Source organism: Agelaius tricolor, unplaced genomic scaffold (assembly GCF_023055355.1).
Source record: "Agelaius tricolor isolate 1412-34295 unplaced genomic scaffold, bAgeTri1.0.p SCAF_5, whole genome shotgun sequence".
Taxonomy (NCBI): Eukaryota; Metazoa; Chordata; class Aves; order Passeriformes; family Icteridae; genus Agelaius; species Agelaius tricolor.
In genome coordinates this window covers 35276575-35294061 of record NW_027269265.1, presented here as the reverse complement: position 1 = coordinate 35294061, position 17487 = coordinate 35276575, and the positions used below count along the sequence as shown (strand labels likewise).

General features: G+C 43.2%; 1 long non-coding RNA gene across 2 annotated transcripts in view; it reads right to left on the bottom strand.

The window, feature by feature from the left end:
- The window catches only part of LOC139590091 (uncharacterized), a 43522-nt gene extending 26239 nt beyond the window's left edge, over positions 1 to 17283 (bottom strand). The window contains exon 1 of one of the 2 annotated variants that reach the window (XR_011679228.1): positions 17049 to 17283. This is a non-coding gene — a long non-coding RNA (uncharacterized lncRNA). Of the gene's footprint in view, positions 1 to 16092; positions 16205 to 17048 lie in introns of those variants that run through there. The other variant, XR_011679226.1, reaches the window with a different exon arrangement.
- Between the last annotated feature and the right edge of the window lie 204 nt (positions 17284 to 17487).

Below are 17487 nucleotides of genomic sequence, written 5' to 3'. Positions count from 1 at the left end.
TCAAACAAGAAGCCTGACAAACAGAAGAGGACTGAGGGGAATTATAGCCTTCACTTTGCTCAGACAATTAATACAGTATAATGGGCTGCATCCCCATTGCCTTCCATCCTGCATAGTTATGCAGTCTAAATCTACAGAGATTTTTTCCTTCATTCAAAATGCAGGTCTTCAGAGTCCCTTCATCAGCTTCTGCCTGACTTTGGCACTGGCTGTATCCCCATGACACCTAAGATCCCATCAGAAAAGCTCTCTGGTTGCTCTAATTTCTGCTTCTGGGCCTGCCCAAACATACTCAAATCCTGACAGCACTGAGAAATTCAATATTTTAGTTCTACAGGGATTCACAGATAAGGCATTCCTCTTTTAGCAGCTGTATCTGCTAACTGGGATCTCATGGGAATTTCCACCCAGAGCTAGCAGAGAGCTGCAATAAGAGGGTGATGGGGTGGTATAAACTACCACTGCTACAATAAGGAAGATGGGGAAAGAAAGAGGAGCCAAGGATTTCCAAAGAGCTGGTTGTAGTGTGGTTCTGTCACTCCTGAATGTACCAGCAAATCCTGGTAAGGACTTTTTTGTAGGAGGATTTCACTTAACCAGTGAATATGTTGGGTAATAGCTGGGCCAGCTGCCTAGGTAATCAATGCTTGGCATGAGTGTGAATGAAGGGAAGCACCCACATCATTCAAAATTATATATGTGGCTCCTGCTCCTTTCTTGGCATTTATTGCTGACCATCTTAGAGAGTCTCTGACTGTATGGTAGCTTTTGTAGCTCTAATTAGGCACCTAAATATCCACTTAGCCAGGCTTTTCATTTCACTGGGCATCAGGGCACCTAAGAGCTAAGCACTGCAGCACTAAAATTCAGTTTTCTGTATCACTCAGCCTCTACTTTGCAAGTGAACTTTGTCTGGGAATCCCACTTTTCCCCTTGGGTAATAAAAAGCTTGCAAAGCAGCAAATTAGCTCTCTGGATTTAATTATGCGTGTACACCAGTAATGGAAGTAATTGCACTGTCTCAGTCACATTGCACAGTGTACTTACTTGAAACCAAGCTGAAGAAATACCACTGGCAGCTATAGGAAGACAGACCGGATAAGAGGACACCAGGTACAATAAGGCTACAAGATTATCATCTCACCTGCTGTGGTAATTAACAGCCACAACTCTCACCCTGCAGATCACAGTTCTCACTGCCACTCCCTTCTCATGAAGGGATACTATCAGATAGTCATCCCTCTGCAAGACATCTTCTTGTACGAAAGCTAGAGGGCTGCAGCAGGAAGTGTATCTCCTTACCATATACTCACTAAGAGTCTCAAATTACCTGACTGCTACCTGCAGCTGTCTGTAGAACTGAGGCATGCACTGGTCTGAGCTGAAAACATCCCAGGGCTCCTGTCTGCTCTGCTAATCCTGTGCTACTGTGCAAAAGGAAAATCAAATATGCAGGGAAATATTACTCCTCATCCACCAAGTTCTTGCAGAACACAACCCTCTTCCTGCACCTAGCCTGGCAACATAACACTCAGCAATACAGGGCTCCAGCCATACATTCACTACACTAATTATTTAAGTTGAACTGAATGAGGGAAGCAAACCAGAAGTGTTTCCCATGGGCATTGTGTGGTGCTAGGAAGTACTGGACATGGTCTGTGTGTGTGACTAGCAAAGGCTCAGAAAGGGAAGCTTGGATTAGTCTGAATTTGTGGAGAAACATCTCTATTTGCTTCTTGGTACAAGCACTTGCTGAGGCAGAACACTCTCCATTGCAGTTTTGCCTGGTTTGCTGTCAAATCCTGCTGGTCCTCTGTGGTCTCTCCCAGAACAGTCAGCACTGCCACCCTGTTTCAAAATAGTCACTCACCTCCCACATCCTTCTCCTTTCTGGAGGCCTGAAGGTGTTTTCATCTTTGACACCATGCCAGGTTTTAATTCCTTGATCCCTCCAAACGCACCCAGGGTCCTCCAAGTTCACCTTCCTCCTGCCTGTAATTTTATACTTAGTAACTCAGAAAATAGCAAGTAATGGAAATTTGGCAGTTATCTTGTCATTTGCCTTCATCAGATACAGTTAAGTTTAAAGATCCAAAACAAATTACTGAAGAAACATGTGTTCAGATGACACAAAAATATATTCAAAGAGGGATGTGTAGTTGCACTTGGGAATGAAAAAGTAGACCATACACTCATGAAAAAAAAATGTTACTGTCAGCTTGAGGTTTTATTTAAAATAAAAAAAAATTTAGGAGTTGAATTTTTTGCAGTATTGACACCACAGAAGGGAAATTCTTGGGCAGGTCACAACCCTCTGTGCCAACATTAGCAAAATCAGCCATCTGCAGTTTTGGAGTGTGTACATAGAAAAGCATGCGTGGTGATCTGGAAGAAAGACCAATTCTTTTGGTAAAAGTAGCATGTCTGTCACAAAGCATAGGTAGGTCTCACAAAGTGAGGTACTGATGGTAAGGATTAATTGGTTATGGATCTAAAACATGTAGTGGAAATTGTACTAATTCTAAGGAGAGCAAGCAGATCACACGCTTCAGCTGTGAGGCATGTTGTCTACGGGTGACAGAGTAATAAAGTGGCTTGACAGAAGCTCTTTAATGCAAAAACACTTTACTATCTGATTGTCCATCATCTTTAGTGTTTGGCTGACATTTGTCTTGCCAAAGAGAGCTTAAAATGAGCACATAACACATCTCCATCTGCAGTGAGTGGAAAACTCTGAGTAAGTGTGTATGTGCTCAAAACCTATTTTCCATAACTATAAGCAAATATAAAGATTACATGACAAAAAAGAGTCAACACATTTATGTTTGGAGTTCAGGTGAATGACACCAGCCCAAGAACAAAAAAGATCAAAGTGCCACTCTGCACACACACATGCTAACTGGGAAAAAACCTATTTAAAAATCATATTTATAGTCAACAAACCTTTTAGGGCTTTGTATTTCAAGTTAATTTGTACACTACTGGATAAAACATGCTCATGACACTTTTTGCTTAAATCTATCCTTGTAAAGCCAGGATAGATGACTTATCTGCATCACCTTAACTTAAATACCTTTGGCCAAGGCACTAGAACAGAGGGGATTTATGAAGAGCAGAAAATCTGTTCTTCATTTACCTAAAACACATCCTTACAGCCACGACTGTGGAGTGAGATAATGCCATTTGGCAAACTGATCATCCAGAGTCTGGCATTTCCCTTTGGGCATTAAAGCAGAGACTAAAAAAATGCATATACAACCCAAGATCTAAATAATGGAAGGGACTTTCAGCACAATTGACTAAGCACTGAGGTAGTTATCTGCCAAAGTCCCACCCATCACAAAAGGAAATACTGTCCTTCTTTAAAGGCTCAAAATTTTACAGAACACAAATGCATTTTTTCCTCCTCCTTCCCTCTCCCCATTTCTTCCCATTGCTGTAAAGATTTGTTTTTCTTCTGAGAAGAATGACATTTCACCATCCTTTTTTAAATATTTATTCCTGAATTTAGTGTTCTTTAGTATTCCTTAGCATTCCAGGTTCCCCCATCGTTTCACCAAAGAACATTACTCCTGATGGGTGAAGATTAGAAAAATGTTGTGGGTGTTTGTTGTTTGGTTTTTTTTACCCTTGCTCAAATCAGTGTGTTATAAACATCATCCTCAGCCAGTGAGTCCTGTGATTCTTCCTCAACAGGACTTACTGGCCTACAGGAAGCTCCAGTTGAAACACTGGAAAACTTCTGCTGCTACCTTCAGTGAGGGTATATATGGATATTTAAAGAAGGCAAATATACATATATGCATATGTCTATGTGTGTGTGCATTCATAAATATATATATATACACACACACATGCAAACACACAGTATGAAAAGGAGAGGGGAGACAGGTGAATTTGCAATGATGACTCTCTTCAGAGAATTATCTGAATAACAAAACCACCATGGAAGAGCCCCTAAAGCTGAAGTGCTGGCCAGAGGGATAAAGCTGGTGGGGTCCACTCTGAAGCAATTTGCTGCAGATATAAGAAGCATATGATCTGAGAGCAAGGCAACACACAGGATGAAATAATAGGGCAGAGACAGGCAGAGCAGGCACATGCTGCCCTACAACTGCTTTCCTGTATTCCCCTGCTGAATTTGTTCATGACATTTAAGAGCTGTCACTGCTATTGCCAGTGCTGGAAAGAGGGCAGAGCCTGCTTCCAGATAGCTGGGAGAAGATATCTGCTGTTTAGAGCTGCAGGGCTAAGCAGTGTATGGAGGGAAAAAAAGGTCCAGCCATCCTTTTCCAGTTCAGGGGACACTCTTGAGGCTCACTTTGTGTGCTCTTCTAATAGGTGACCTAAAGACAATTTGTTCTGCATTACACTTTTATTAAACATTAGTGCCCTAACTGAAATTATTTACAGCTGATTTTGGGTTGTTTTGTTTTTGTTCTTTGGTTTGGTTTGGTTTGGTTCGGTGTTATCCCAGCTGGTGGTGGAAAACAGGATGAAGAAGGGACAATAGTATCTCTTTATGTGTCTGACAAGAAAGTTTATTTGCTCTATCCCAAGAGTCCTGTCCAGCTTTCAGTTCTGCTGCCACCACTGGGACATCAAACATCCTTGACTTTTAGGGCCAGATTTCCTTTCTAGGGTGGAAAACATGGCAAAGAACAAAGAGAACTTTTACCTCCTCAGCAAACATGCTGGCAGGTAGCTCCATCCCACTGGCACTGAGTTGCTGCATGGTCAGCCCAGGGCTGGCATTGCTCCTTGAGGTGTTGTGAAAAAGGACTGTGGTGGCCCAGCCATTCTGCAGCAAAAGAATGGGCCCATGGTGCTGCTGTCCAGCAGCCAGCTGCCACCTGCACCCTCTGCCCTGGGAGCCAAGTCATTTTCTTACATGAAGAAAAGTGCAGCTGGTGCTGTAGCCAAATACTGCAAGTAGGGAGCAAATACTAAATCATCCTATTTAAACAACATCAGACCTTGGAAACTACATGCCTGATGCTGATGTGACATCTCAGGATGGAGAATTTCAGGTTTTCCTCTAGGTGAAAACAGAATCCAAGACCGAGATGTTGACCCCCAAAGTAGCCCAGACCTGCTTGTACAGAGAGTTTACATTGTTACTCCAGTGACAAAACCCAAAGGCATCATAGGTTTTATTAGCTCAAAACTCCATATTTTACCTCAAATTGCTGAAGTGGTTTTTCAACACTTTACTGAACTATTGGGTGACTTATGTATAGTTTGACCTCAAAACTTGTTCAGTTTGCAAATGAGTTTCAAAAAAATTTCAGGCAGGTCAAACCCTTAAAGACTATATGTCTTGGAAATAGCTGCTCACAATTTTCAGAACAAATCCCTGGGCTTTCTACAGCTTTTATCTAAACAGTGGATAGAGACTGCTATTGTATGATGCAGAATCTCTGGTATTAACTCTCCACAACCCCTTCAACACATACCCTTGAAATACAATTTTCAGAATGGATCCAGAAGGGTTGTAAATACAAAAGATAGCAAATATACTAAGCTGAAGTACTAATTTCCAGATATTTCAGACCACAACAAAACCAGCAGCACTCATGCAAAATAAACCAGACGAAAATGCAAAGAAATAATTATATAAAAGGGGTGAGAGTAAAACAGAAATGATCAAAGAGGGATGGTAGTGTGAAGTTCAAGATCTCTTCAGAGCTCAGTTTGCATTGTGTCACAGGTTGTATGTTCAGATAGAGCCATGTGAACCTCTTGTTCTGTCTACAAAGAGAAACAAAATCTCTGCTGTCAACCCACAGTCACCAGCTATATTTATTTTTGGGGCTTGGTGCAAACAGATTTTGTGAAGGAGCACTGATGAAGGGAGCAAGATAAAGGCTATCACCTCCAACATCTACACACTTTGAAGTGGGAGTTACTGCAGTAACAACATGAGCAGTACAAACCCCAACACAAGTCCTGTCAGTTCTTACTAGTGTCCCTTAGCCTGATTCTTTGCTTCACCTCCTCCTTATCCAGGCAATATTTAGCAATAATCTGGTAGTTGTGCATCTCAGAAGATACATGCAGAAAATTTTCCATATGGGAGAAACACTCACTGATAGAGCATAGTTTCATGGCAGGGGAGGTCATCCCTTGCTCCTACAGGGAGCTCTACTGAATCAACAAAGCCAATGGGATGGCACTGTGGGTGACCTAACTTACATTTAAGAAATCAGCCATGACCAGCATTGCCAACAATGTTCAAGAAAATTTGGTGTAAACAGGGCAGTCCCTGGTAATAAAAATATGTATTGCACCCCTGAATTCTGGTGAATGGCATCTCTAACTGCCTTCTGGTATTTTTACTAAGAAGGTTCACTGATGGATGATATTCAGGAAAGAGGACCAAGATTTTGGCAACACAAATAAGCGGCAGCAAGAGGAGATGTGGAATGGATAATAATTTAAACTGTAGATTATAACAAACTTCTATTATAGACACAGTAGAAGGTTACCAAGAGAACATGAAAACAAACTGATAGCTAATCTTTTTTTTTTTGGGCAAATGAATACTTTTGATGCAGTGGTTAGTGTGAGTTAAATGAGCATAGAGCATAAATTATAAAGACAGTCTTTGCCATTGTCCCTGTATTTTTAGGGAGCACCATTTCCATAAATTTTCTTGGCAAAACGGGAATATCTTTCAGGTCATACAGTAAATAAGAGAATGTCTTCCACTTCTCTGATAAGTATAAAGAAGGCCAGTAAATTAGAAGTGCATATCAGAGTTCAAATGCTTATATAAAGGAATTTTATAACAACTCAGAAAAGAGGATAAAAAGAACCTATGTTATAAAGATTTCCAAGGGTTCCCAGGTGATATCACACTAGTCAGGAATGAACTGGTGCCACACCCCTAGGAATCCCTGTGATGGAGCTGAGGCAGTTGCTGGTCCTGAAGGTGTGCACATCAGGATGTCTGTGTGTGACAGTGCCCAGCTCTCCTGGCTGTGTTAGGCAGAGCCAGCAGGATGCCTCCAAGCTGGTTTAATTCAGATAAGTTTACTCCCAGAATGGGAATGTGCTTGAAATGGTACTGTGTCTGTGCCTTAATCCATCCCTCTATTCCCAGGGGACACATGCAAATGTGAAATGTTTCCCTGGTTTAGCCAGCAGCAAGTAAAATGTTCTTAAACTGCTCAGCCCTGCCAGGAACTTGCCTTAGCCACTGGCTCTGGCAGGTGCTGTAGTTCCCCCACCTCATGGACAGAGAACTCTGACAAGGTTTTTTGAAAATCTTTGTGCTTTCTACAGTTATTGGATTGTGTTGTGAAAAGGCCTGCATGTATTGTCAGCCTTAAGATGCTTTCAGCTCTCTCCTTGAGCACACAGCTTTCTGTTGCCTTTCCAAAAAGTAGAGCTGCTAAGCAAGGAAATTGCTGGGAAAGCTTCCATAAGTACATCTAGTCCCCAGAAAATCACAGCAATCAGTCAAATAGAGAAATTTAAGAGACTCTAAGTAACTTTGCTGCACTAACTGCACATTACCAGGGTTACTCACAATAATTCAACTGTGCTGTAAGTCGCATCACCGTAACACCCTGGATTTCCTGCCACCTGCCTCACTCCTCAGTCATTAACTGACATGAGGTTCAGATATTCTGTCCTTACCCCACTTGCCATGCTGCTCCAGAGGTGAGGAGCAGACACAGCAGGGAGGGAAAGACATTAACAGTGCAAATGTCCTAGAGAAAGCAGATTGGGAGCAACATTTATTCATTTCTCTGCTACACAAATGCATGTAAATATAAATCTGACTTACTGTCAGCAGGCAAACACTACTCAAATACATCAAACCCCCTAAAAAGGCGAAAGCAGGGAAGATATTCTAGAGCCACATGTGGGCAGAATGGACTAGCTGCAAACTGGTGTTGGACCTTCCAAGAGGATGCTGCCAGTCCTGCAACTCAAGATCAGCACAGGGGAAGGTAGGCTGGTGAAGTAACACCATGTCTAGCCCACAGCACACAAGATAATAAGGGATTGAGCAGTATGGAATTCCTACACATGTAAAGTCTTAATGAAACACAGTTTGCTTTTGCACAAAGAGGAAAAATTGAGACCTTGGAGAACTAATTCCCTTAAGATGACCTAATGAGTATGTCACTATTAAGCACAAGCTATTTACTAAGTTTTTCTTACACTGCTGTAATTTCCTCTTTTTAATGGCTTTGCTATTGGAAAACTTTCCTATTGCAATTCCTTGATTGTTATAAGCTGTCCTCAAAAAGAAAAAAAGGTACCCAAGCATGCAAGGCAAGAGAAGTACAATGCCCCTAAGTTAAATGCACGCTAAAGAGCTTGGGTGCATGGCTGAAGTGCTCCCCAATTCTGAGTCTAGAGCACAAGAGAATTTCCCATTCATCCTTAGGAGGAGCTCAGTCTTGGGGTCCTGTGACAGTATCTGCAGCACAGCTCAACCTTCTCAACAGCAAGAGGTGCCAAGGTTGGATTATAAAACTGATTCATGCTTAGACCCACAGGAAATCAACAAGTCTTTAAGAAACCAACAATGGCAGCATCAGAAGACTAGCAGTGATGATGAAAAGGAAACTTTACCATTTTTTCCTTTTTTTTCTCAGCATGGGGAAATCCTGTAAGAACTCTTTTCTAAAGCTGGCAGATATATGTGGAACTGCTTTCATCTGATAGATGCTGTGATTTTCTTGCTTCTTGTAAAGTGGTAAAGTATGGTACAGCAGTTATTCCATTGATGCTCCTGGATAGGAAGAGGGTGATGCAGGAATGAAGTATCATTTCATGGTTATACTGCTTTTCCAGCTGGCAAGGACTCCATGCCACCCTGCTGTTGTGCCACTTCCATTTCTGGATATGGGAAAAGATGGATGAAATCCGGAAGGAATCTTCTGGAAGAGCTATCAAAGATTTGAAGCAGTGCCTACCACGACCCACTTGGGGCCTGTCCAAGGGCAGCTAGACTGAGAACGACTTGAAGGGACTCCAGTATTTGCTAAACCTTCAGAACTTCATTGTTCAAGCAGGACAGTAGAACACAGCCTGATGGACTGGACTGATCTTGTAACAGGGTGATTTTTCTGTACCACACTGTAAATGCTGGATTTGTTTGTAAAATCTGGGTTGATCTCAGCCATATAACAACTATTTTGAATCTACATAAGCATGCAATTCACTAAAAATAGGTATAGAATTAAGTTAACACTATCACAGTGTAGTGATAGTGAAACTCATTATTTGGCACCATGTGGCACAGCTTCCTGACCAATTTCAGTAGCTGTGGCAGGTAGGTGAGGTGGACTGTTGACTTCCACACATGGTTACAAGTCCCCTTCCAACCTGCCTAATGATGAGGACTTAATCTGGAGTATCCACAGAAGGAAAAAAACCTAAATGCAATCGTGCCATTTCAATGAGCCTAATTAGCTAATAAAGGTCAGTCTTATTAGAAGCTCTTCAGGGAAGGAGCCACTGAAGGAAATTAAGCAGCAAAAGAATTTTAACATCATGTCTTCCCTTGCCTGCACCACACACTTTGATGAGCAATCAAATTACTTGAATAAACAATTAAGGTGTTGATACACAGGTGTTCTGTGACAATAGAAATGCATTTCTAAGCTGCCAGAAGATCATTCAGTGCCATGCAGAGGGTCTCAGCTTACCCCTGCACAGGACATAGTGGCTGCCCTGGGTCCATAAAGGAAGCTTGTCTCTGAAGTACATCTCCTAATTACCTCTCTACTGCCCAATACCCACAATCCCATCTCCCTCCCTGTCCCAAGTAGTCAAGCTCCTCCACGGCACCCTGATATGTCATTTCCCTTTAATTCTGCATATTCTTTCCTCCTCCAACTATGTGTTACTAGAAGCTGCTCTCTATTCATGGGTATGACATCTACTCTGGAGTAACTCCATTCACTCCTGTAAAGACAATTTCTGAGTTATGACTACCTCAGGAAAACCTACTTCCAGAAGTTATAATATGTTACAGTATAAAAGAATAAAGTTACAAGAATTTTTTTTTTCAAAACATAGAATGGACCTTTACCAGGGCCTCCACATTGATCACCTCAGCTACAGAAATGCTTTTAGTTTTTTTCCTGCTCTGAAAGGGCTTAAATCAGAACTAGGTGGGTTAGATTTCTTCCTCCCATGGTACTAGAAATTCCTACAGCATAAAGGAAGGCAAACAGGTCAGTCCAGTTTTAAAGCCGAAAGTTTAACTGAGAAAGGAACTGACACTTCTCTGGAAAAAAACCACAGTGGGGAAGGAAGAAATATGATCCTCTGTTGTTTCTACTGCTAGGCCAGAAGAATGCAGCAGCAGCACTCCTAATGTTCTCATTACAGCTGTTCTCTCATCTTTTATGGTCGCTCTGTCATGGGACTAATGGGGAAGCAGTAGTTGCTCTGGGCCCAGAATGTGCCCTGGAGTTAAGGAAGGTTCATACCACCTCAAAGACTTTGATACCTATACTGTTTTAATGAGACATTAAGATATTTTTTAGTTGGGCTGAGTTCATGGGCTCCCATCAGAAGAGCTTTATCATATTGTGTTAGGTTTGGCTGGGGTAGATTTAAGCTAGATCTACTTCCACAGAAAGATCTAGAAGAAGAGACAACTGGTTCAAGAGATCTATAGATGGAAGATGCAGAGCTGCTACTCAGAAAAGAGTAAGGGGAGAGTAATTTCTTTATCAACACTGAAGATGAACATCCTTACCACTGATCCCAGAGTGCTCAGCAAGCCCAGAGGATCCTGGGTCATGCTTCTTTGGACATCTTCTCCATGGAATGGAGCTTTTGATAGCTGCAGCATCATTTGCTCCTGTGGGGTATTTCTCTAGATGCTTCATGCAACTTCAGGGGAAAAGAAAGAGAAGAGACTGTAAAAAGTTCCTGAGTATTCTTTAAATGCTGTGTCTGTGACAGGATGCATGTGGGAATGTCTTCCATACCTTACTGTGGAAAGGAGAAATATGTTTTGAATTTGTTCATTTTGTGGTAATCATAACAAAGATGAAGAAAATCTATCCAAGTTGACATTTTTAGGTAGCCAACATTTAAAAAAATTCCTTGCAATCTTTTACCTGAAGAGGAGAATAAATGGAGGAATCAGGGGTTTATTAGGCAAATGAATAAAGCAACCTCCCTACATTCAGATTTTAAAAATTTCCTGTCAATTTGCTTTTTCTTTTCTTTGTTAACTTTGTTAACTTCGGTTGCTAAAATAAAAGCTTTAAACCTTCCTAATATCCAAATTTTACAGAAAATTATTTTGATTAAACCATCTTTAATAGTTCTTTTCATAACCATGGAGCCCTTTGTGGCTGATGCCCTGCCTTAACTGCTACAGCACCGAGTTAATGGGGTCATGGGGCTTATAATAGTAGCATTTGTGAGGGCTTTGGCTTTTATGTTTGCTGCTTGCTCTTAAAGACAGATTTAAAGGGGCTTTAGAGCCCTGTACTGGCTCTTGATTAATCAATAGCTGTTCATGGAGACTTGTTTTCCCTACCTTGTTTTTAGACTATATGCCAGCCTTTTTTTTTTCTGGTAAAACTCAGCTTTGCTCTATCTGACCAGAAGCAGTTCTTCATTCACTGTTGCTTTGCCCCTTGTCTACCTCTGCTTTCTCTGTGATTTTTTGGAACCCACCCTTTCAGGACAGGGATATGCAGGCAGCAGACATTAAGCAGGGAGCTGCTCCACCCAGTGGGTGCAAGCAGCAGGCACCACACGCTGCTTTAGCAGAAAAGCGCCTAGGAAACCTAGTGCAGAGGTGTTTGAGCAAAGGATGCATACCCCTGTTCCTCGGGGAGATCACATCCCATCACATCCCATCTTCAGCTGCTCCAAGTGACACGATGCAGTTGGGAAATCAGGTCTGAACCCACAGAAGGGCTGCACCCTATACAGAGTTATAATGCTGGATGCTGGCCTCTTGCCTTGCGCCTGTCCACAAAGGCTGGACAGTTGCACAGCTCCTGTCCTGAACATCTGAGGGTCCCCGGGCTGATATCAGTGGGTCTGGAGCCCTGGTCAGCCAAGCCACCTGAGAGTACATGGTCACATAGCTGTGGCAAGGGAACGATGGGGCCACCACAGCTGAGGGCAGGCAGGGCTCCTTACACCAAAAGCAGCACAGTGCAAATATCTTTGAGCTAGCCTGACCCCATGAAACCAGGCTGCGAATCAAAGAAGCCCTTTGAGTAGTACAGCATATCAAAGTTTCTGTGTTGAACACACATTCCCATAAAACATCACCACAATGTACTAACAAATGAGGGACAGGAAAACCTGCTTCTGTTCCTGACCTGGCCCTTCTGTTTCATGTGCTTGGCACCAGGCACAGGCAGGCAGGCTTTTGTATCAGTCAGTACCAGGGGCTCTGCAAACAGAAGATGTAAAGCTGGGGCAGAAGCACTCCTGCTCTGCTGACTCACCTCAGCAGGCAGTCCAGGCCAGTCTCATGAGCATCAGCTCTGAAATGTTAACTGCTGAGTCCCTTGGGGAATAGATAATAACTCACAGGAGGGACAAGGTCAGAGGATACACAGTTTATAGAAATACTTTAAAGTTGTAACTAAGTACAGCACTATTTTGGGAGGAAGTAAACCTGAGCAATAAACTACTGAACAACAGAAGCTACTGAGAACTAGCTGGATTTCTGTCTACCCCTTTCTGCAAAGAGATAAACCTAAATGAGATTTTAAAAAGTGTGTTGTGTCACAAGCAGCCCTGGATATAAAGAGAAGACTTCTGTGTTCCTCATGTAAAGCAGCCAATTAAGGCTTGACCCTCAAGTATACTTTGCAGCAGACTAGAAAGACTCCAGGCCACCCTCTGCCTAAACAGCTCTTAGTTCATTATCTAATCCTTGTATTTTCAGCCAAGAGTTCACAACATTATTCTGTTTCCTGTGTTAAAGCAGAGTACTGTTACTATTATTATTTTATAGCTTTATACTGCAATGGCTGTGAGAGCATCAGGAAAGTTTATCTGAATTGTACAAGGTGCTGCACAGATTTATAATTGATGGTGCCCCCTTGAAGCATCTCCAATGCCTTACACCAGGTGGTTCAGTTTGGTGCATAACAGAGCATGGTAGGCATTGTTCTCTGACCAGAAACCAAGACTGGTGCTCTTTGATGCCTTGCTCTCTCATATTGCATAGATGGTCTGTCAATATCAGGCAACTTCTCTGCTCCACCAAGCTTCTGAAAACATGCTGAACACACCAAGGCAGAGATCTGGAGGAAGTCTGGAGCCTGAGATCACTTCAGGATTAGAGTTTCACAGACAAAAGGCTTCCTACTCCTGAGAGGACCTGGGCTAGAGAAGAAGGGTAAAAAGCCAGGGGAACCCATCCCAAGCATGCTGTGACTACATCCTTAACATAAGGTTTTAAGCAGGGGCAGCCTCTCTCCACTCCTCCTCTCCAAATTCACATCAGGCTTTAACAGTGCTTCTAACTTGGGCTAGCTGACCTGTCATGGACCACTCACTCAACTGTTTTTGCATAATTAATAATCTATTCACCTTGGCAATGTGGATGTACAAAAAACACATTTATTTGAGACCTATGGTGTTAAGTTTTGTGAAACTGCTCTCCAGCTTCTAGCTAGAATAACAAATCATTGTAGGAAGGTGTAAATATTCCCAGTTGCAACTAGATGCATACTTGTTCTCTGCTCTGTAACACTGCACAGTTCTGGCTGTGCACTGACAGCCAAGTACCTGTGGGACTGATGAGTCTTTTCAAACTGGTTTCAAATGCTGAGAATTCTGTGGGGCAGAGGAACACGACCTGTCAGAGGCAGCTAAAGAGATTATTTTGATCTGAAGGATGAGCCCAGCAAGAAAATGAGATGATGTGTTGTTGTGAGTGACAATGTGATCTCTGGGCCAGCCTTACTGAAAACATAACATCTGGCCTTCTGGCAAGCCCTTAGATTCCTCATGCTGCAGCTGATGGCCTCCCCAAGAAGAATAGCTAGAGGACCTCCAATATCTTTCATTTGCTGAGCAGAGGGAAAGACCTCTGGGTTTAAATACCCTGTGTACTCCTTGCTGGCTGCAGCACTTGCAAACATTATGTAGTATAAGGACCAACCTCATGTCATTGTGGCAGTAGAGGGGATGAGAAATGCTGCAGCTTCCAGGAGGACAGGCGTGTCTCTGTACGAGTTGCCACTGGCATTATACAGTCTCTTTCCCACAACAGCATTAGCAGAACATCAGGGAATTGCATTTGCTTGCATAGAGTCCAAGAATTAGATTCTCAAAACATTTCTTACAAGCAGGAGGACAATGAGGATAGAAGAAGCAAATCCATCAGAGAAAGATAGCAGCTTGGCAGGTTACGTGTTGGCATTATTTCACCTCCTTTTTGAAGGTAGAAATGGAGGCCATTTTTGGAAGGACTTAGAGTTTTGCTAAGCCACATTTTCTTTTAGCAGAAATTAGATAGGTGTAGAAGGATGAGCTTCCAGCAGCAGGTGATTTAAGTTTTGTCTTCCATTCTTGCTGGTTGTGGCCAGGGAGGCTAGGGCTCACTACCTACAACTTCATTACTGAAGTTTTTGTCTTGTCCTGGGGGGACCACAGAGATAGAATACTCTTCAGCCAAATCTGTAAGGACAAATTTTTCACCACTCATCAAACTGCTTGTTCTTTTTCAGTTTGTTCAACTGAATACAGCTGTGTGCTTCAGCTCTGAGCCAATGAAGAAAAAGGGCTGAAAGAATGTGATGTTGATAGCAGTAGACATAGACAGGGGGAAGAGCAGGCTGGCCTCCAGGACATTGTTGGGGCACAGGCATACAGAATATATACCTACTCCTGTTGCCCTTTCTTTTTAATCAATGTACCCAGTGTAGCTGCCAATTTGTGGTCCCAGGCAGCAGTGGCAGCCACACACAGCACCCAGCTGCTCCTTGGGTCCAGTGGACTGCCAGCTACCCCTAGGAAAGAACCTCCTAATCAGGCAAAAGCTGTTTCATAAACCCTGTGAGAAAACCATCTCTTCACATACAGATGAATGCATTCCAGCATTATTTTTATATTTACTTACATAACTGAAATGCATCAAAAAACAGTCAGCAATTTTCTTTTAGCTGGCAAATATTTGCAGCAGCAATTTTACAGATGATGCTTATTAGTTAAAGTGACCACACCTCCACTTTACACCCAGCTGAACAACTGAAAACTTCATCCCAAGAAACACTAAAGTGTAGCTGACATATGTTGTACTGCTGCTTTAAGACTAGCAACCACATCCATTAGTCCACAACAGTGAATGTAAAAAGCAGAAACTGCACATTTCTTGTCACTTGACAGCTGATTTTACCCGCTGAGAAGAAACTCTGCTGTCTACAGCCTTGATTTGGCACAGCAGGAGGAAAATGGCCTATGACAATCACATTACACATCTAAAACTCCTTACAACCTTGAAAAGGTAGGAGGAGAAGCAGGGATTGAGCAGAGCTGCCACTTACAAAAAGTTCAAAGAGCATTCTTGAGAAAAATGAGTTTTGCTAGAAAACAAGGATGTGTAAAATCTGTAATTTTACTCTCCAGCCTTCATCTGTGGAAGATATGGAACAAGAGGAAAATAGGAAAATCATGCAATAAGATTATATGCTTTCTTTTACTAGGGAACTGCTGCCAAACTACCAGCATGTCGTCTTCTTTCTCATGACAGCTATGTAATATCAAGAGCATTTACTTGCTGAGAAACACAGTTACCCCTCAGAAACACAGCTGAAAACCAAAGATAAATCAGCCCTAGTTTCTTAAAGAAAACACAACATTTATTCTGGAAGTAACATGTGGACACACCAATTAAAAATTATAATTGTAGCCTTTGGGATCTTTTTCCCAGCAGACAGTATTTAGGTCTGCAAAAGAGAGCAATTTATTGCCGTAACCCAGGCGTCAATGCAGTCCCCAAGTGTGGCTGCACTTTGCTCTTATCACAATTCCAGCAGTGACATGCTCCTGCACAATGGTTTTTATTAGCAGAGAGCACTGCTCCTACTCGACATCTTTTACAAGCGGCTTATGAAGCACTTCACAAACCTGAACTCTTGCGGCCACTGCCCTCACCGGGAATCCGAGAAACGAAAAAGGGGCTCTCCGAGATTGCCGCCCCCAGAGCGGCGGCCTAGGCCGCGCCGGCCCGGGCTGCCCCGGTGCCGCTGCCGGCAGCCGCCAGCAGAGGGCGCCCCGCGCCTTCCCAGCCCTCGCGGCCCTTCCAGGCGCAGGGAGGGCTGTAGGAGCCTCCCTTCCCTTTTACTTCGTGGGAAAGTAAAAAAAGTCCTCCCCGTGGCTTACCAGGGTCTCTGCCCCCTGCCGCCAGGCAGCTCTGTACATCTTCCTTGCCGGCTTCTCCGCGCCGCTCCCTGAGACGCTCTGCGGCCCATAGGGAGAGGAGCCCCCAACGGGCAGAAGGCAGAGCGAGGGAAGGACTGACTGCCCGCTGATCCCACCGGCAGGCTGCTGCCCCGGGAGTGCCGCGTGTCCAGCTGAGAACGCTTCCATGTCTGCATCCACGCGTTCTTTCAGCTCCCTACGGCGGGGAGGAGGACTGAGCGTCCTGCAGGGCCAGCTAGAAAGACCTTGAGGGGTGCCTGAAACCCTGAGGGCAGCTGAATCAGGAGCAACTGAAAGTAGTCTCTTACAGGGCAGCAGTCCTACTAAAATAGAACTTCTATGAGACACATTAGACATGTCCTGGTCACACTTTCTGACATGCACTTATACAGAACATGGCCTGATTTCTTTTGTCAAGGTCAAAGATCTTGCTGTGTTCACTGAACCAGTGGACTTCAGCTAGAAGTCCTAACCAAGCTGCCACAAAAAAATATTTCAAAGACCTCCTTGCCCCTGTATGCAAATATTGCTTGGCAAAGGTTGAGAATTTCTCAGATGTTGCGTTCTTAATTTTTCCAGAAATCTGTTGGTTTTCTTTCCTTGTCAGACTGGTCAGAAAAACATGCTAAAGACAAGGCTAGGATTTTGTGGCTTGTACTCACCTCCCATTCATCATTACACAAGTTGGTGTTCTCAGCCATGTATGATCCCTCCTACTGCAGCAGTCTACTTCCCAGCTGCCTGGCAGGCCACAATCTGCTCTTCTCCCAGTTCCTGTCTGCCATTGAAAGCATATAACATTGCAATCTGACAGCCATGCAAGCTGCCAAAATCCTACCCAATGTGAGCCAGCACATCCTGAATTCAGTGCAGATCTTATTAGCTTCATCCGGCATGGATCAGAAATCCTCTCCACAGCTGAAAATCCTTTCCGAGTCAAGGGGTTTTTGCCACCATCTGAGCAGCTCCCAGCCATCAGAAGGCTGTTCCCAGAACTGGTGCTTGGTAAGGGCAGTGACTGGAATGTGAAACAGAATCAGCTCTGGCATTCCAAAAGCCTCTTGGACCTGGCAATATCCAAGAGCTTTGAGTACATCTGAA